General features: G+C 35.7%; 1 long non-coding RNA gene across 1 annotated transcript in view; it reads right to left on the bottom strand.

Annotated features, from left to right (window-relative positions):
* LOC129392354 (uncharacterized) overlaps window positions 1-3989 on the bottom strand; it is a 272138-nt gene that overhangs the window by 115840 nt on the left and 152309 nt on the right. The window lies entirely within an intron of this gene.

Raw genomic sequence — 3989 nt, 5'->3', positions numbered from 1 at the left:
GTAAATTTAAGAAAATTGAAATCATATCAAGTATCTTTTCCGATCACAAAGTTGTGAGACTAGATATCAATTACAGGAAAAAATCTGTTAAAAATACAAGCACATGGAGAATAAACAATATGCTACTAAATAACTAAGAGATCACTGATGAAATCAAAGTGGAAATCAAAAAATATCTAGAAACAAATGATAATGAAAACACGATGACCCAAAACATATGGGATGAAGCAAAAGCAGTTCTAAGAGGGAAGTTTATAGCAATACAATCCTACCTCAAGAAACAACAAACATCTCAAATAAACAACCTAAACTTACACCTAAAGCAATTAGAGAAAGAAGAAAAAAAAAACCCCAAAGTTAGCAGAAGGAAAGAGATCATAAAGATCAGATCAGAAATAAAGGAAGAACCTAACTCAACATAATAAAGGCCATATATGACAAACCCGCAGCAAATATAATTCTCAATGATGAAACACTGAAAGCATTTCCTCTAAGACCAGGAACAAGGCAAGGATGTCTACTCCCCCCACTATTATTCAACATAATTTTGGCCTAATATGGGAAAGGAAAGAGTCAATCAAGTCCAGGAAGCACAGAGAGGTCCATAAAGGATAGATCCAAGGAGAAACATGCCAAGACATATTAATCCAAGTATCAGGAAGTCCTAGCCATGGCAATTAGAGAAGAAAAAGAAATAAAAGGAATACACATTGGAAAGGAAGAAGTAAAACTGTCACCGTTTGCAGATGACATCATACTATACATAGAGAATCCTAAAGATGCCACCAGAAAAGTACTAGTGTTAATCAATGAATCTCATAAAGTTGCAGGATACAGAATCAATGCACAGAAATCTCTTGCATTCCTATCCACTAATGATGAGAAATCTGAAAGAGAAATTAAGGAAACACTCCCATTTACCATCGCAAAAAAAGAATAATCTACCTAGGAATAAATCTACCTAGGGAGACAAAAGACCTGTATGCAGAAAACTATAAGATACTGATGAAAGAAATTAAAGATGATACAAAAAGATGGAGAGATATACCATGTTCTTGGATTGGAAGAATCAGTATTGTGAAAATGACTCTACTACCCAAAGCAATCTACAGACTCAATGCAATCCCTATAAAATGACCAATGGCATTTTTCACAGAACTAGAACAAAAACTCTTAAAATCTGTATGAAGACAGAAAAGACCCCAAAGAGCCAAAGCAGTCCTGAGAGAAAAAACGGAGCTGGAGGAATCAGACTCCCTGACTTCAGAGTATACTACAAAGCTACAGTAATCAAGACAATATGGTACTGGCACAAAAACAGGAATATAGATTAATGGAACAGGATAGAAAGCCCAGAGATAAACCCATGCGCCTACTGTCAACTAATTTATGACAAAGGAGGAAAGGATATACAACTGAGAAAAGACAGTCTCTTCAATAAGTGGTGCTGGGAAAACTGGACAGGTACATGTAAAAGAAAGAAATTAGAACACTCCCTAACACCATACACAAAAATAAACTCAAAATAAATTAGAGACCTAAATGTAAGACTGAACACTATAAAACTCATAGAGAAAAACATAGGAAGAACACTCTTTGACATAAATCACAGCAAGATCTTTTTTAATCCACCTCCTAGAGTAATGGAAATAAAAACAAAAATAAACAAATGGGACCTTAAAAAACTCAGAAGCGTTTGCAAAGCAAAGGAAACCAGAAACAAGATGAAAAGACAACCCTCAGAATGGGAGAAAATATTTGCAAATGAAGCAAATGACAAAGGATTAATCTTCAAAATATATAAAGAGCTCATTCAGTTCCATATTAAAAAAACAAACAAACCAATCAAAAAATGGGCTGAAGACCTAAATAGACATTTCTCCAAAGAAGATATACAGATTGCCAACAAACACAGGAAAGAATGCTCAACATCACTAATAATTAGAGAAATCCAAATCAAAAGTAGAATGAGGTATCACCTCACACCAGTTAGAATGGGCATCATCAGAAAATCTACAAACAACAAGTGCTTCAGAGGGTGTGGAGAAAAGGGAACCCCCTTGCACTGTTGGCGGGAATGTAAATTGATACAGCCACTATGGAGAACAGTATGGAGGTTCTTTAAAAAACTAAAAATAGAATTACCTTATGACCCAGGAATCTCACTACTGGGTATATACCCTGAGAAAACCATAATTCAAAAAGAGTCATGTACCAAAATGTTCACTGCAGCACTATTTACAATAGCCAGGTCATGGAAGCAACCTAAATGCCCATCAACAGATGAATGGATAAAGAAGATCTGGTACATATATACAATGGATTATTACTCAGCCATGAAAAGGAATGAAACTGGGTCATTTGTAGAGACGTGGATGTATCTAGAGACTGTCACACAGAGTGAAGTAAGTCAGAAAGAGAAAAACGAATATTGTGTATTAACGCATCTATGTGGAACCTAGAAAACTGGTACAGATGAACTGGTTTGCAGGGCAGAAATTGAGACACAGATGTAGAGAACAAACGTAGGGACACCAAGGGGGGAAAGTGGAGGGGCGGGTGGTGGGGTTATAACTAGGAGATTGGGATTGACATATATACACTAATATGTGGAAAATGGATAAGTAATCAGAACCTGCTGTATTAAAAAAAATAATAAAATTCAAAACCTCAAAAAAAGAGAGAAAGAAATGAAAAAGAAATGAAGGAAACAATAGCAAAGATCAATAAAACTAAAAGCTGGTTCTTTGAAAAGATGAACAAAATTGATAAACCACTAGCCAGACTCTTCAAGAAAAAAAGGAAGAAGACTCAAAACAATAGAATTAGAAATGAAAAAGGAGAAGTACCAACTGACACTGCAGAAATACAATGGATCATGAGAGATTCCTACAAGCAACTATATGTCAATGAAATGGACAACCTGGAAGAAATGGACAAATTCTTAGAAGAGCACAACCTTCTGAGACTGAACCAGGAAGACACAGAAAATATAAACAGACCAATTGTAAGCACTGAAATTGAGACTGTGATTAAAAATCTTCCAACAAACAAAAGCCCAGGACCACATAGCTTCACAGGCAAATTCTATCAAACATTTAGAGAAGAGCTAACAGCTATCCTTCTCAAACTCTTCCAAAATATAGCAGAGGAAGGAACACTCCCAAACTCATTCTACGAGGCCACCTTAACCCTGATACCAAAACCAGGCAAAGACGGCACAAAAAAAGAAAAGTACAGGCCAATATCACTGATGAACATAAATGCAAAAATACTCAACAAAATACTAGCAAACAGAATCCAACAGCACATTAAAAGGATCATACACCATAATCAAGTGGGGTTTATCCCAGGAATGCAAGGATTCTTCAATATATGCAAATCAATCAACATGATACACCATATCAACAAACTGAAGGAGAAAAACCATATGATCATCTCAATAGATGCAGAGAAAGCTTTAGACAAAATTCAACACCCATTTATGATAAAAGCCCTGCAGAAAGTAGGCATAGAGGGAACTTTCCTCAACATAATAAAGGCCATATATGACAAACCCACAGACAACATCGTTCTCAATGGTGAAAAACTGAAACCATTTTCACTAAGATCAGGTACAAGACAAGGTTGCCCACTCTCACCACTCTTATTCAACATACTTTTGGAAGTTCTAGCCACAGCAATCAGAGAAGAAAAAGAAATAAAAGGAATCCAAATCGGAAAAGAAGAAGTAAAGCTGTCACTGTTTGCAGATGACATGATACTATACATAGAGAATCCTAAGGATGCTACCAGAAAACTACTAGAGCTAATCAATGAATTTGGTAAAGTAGCAGGATACAAAATGCACAGAAATCTCTGGCATTCTTATACACTAATGATGAAAAATCTGAAAAAGAAATAAAAGGAATCCAAATAGGAAAAGAAGAAGTAAAGCTGTCACTGTTTGCAGATGACATGATACTATACATAGAGAATCCTAAAGAGGC

This window comes from Physeter macrocephalus, chromosome 8 (assembly GCF_002837175.3).
Source record: "Physeter macrocephalus isolate SW-GA chromosome 8, ASM283717v5, whole genome shotgun sequence".
In the NCBI taxonomy this organism is placed as follows: domain Eukaryota; kingdom Metazoa; phylum Chordata; class Mammalia; order Artiodactyla; family Physeteridae; genus Physeter; species Physeter macrocephalus.
This window is presented reverse-complemented; position numbering and strand designations above follow the sequence as displayed.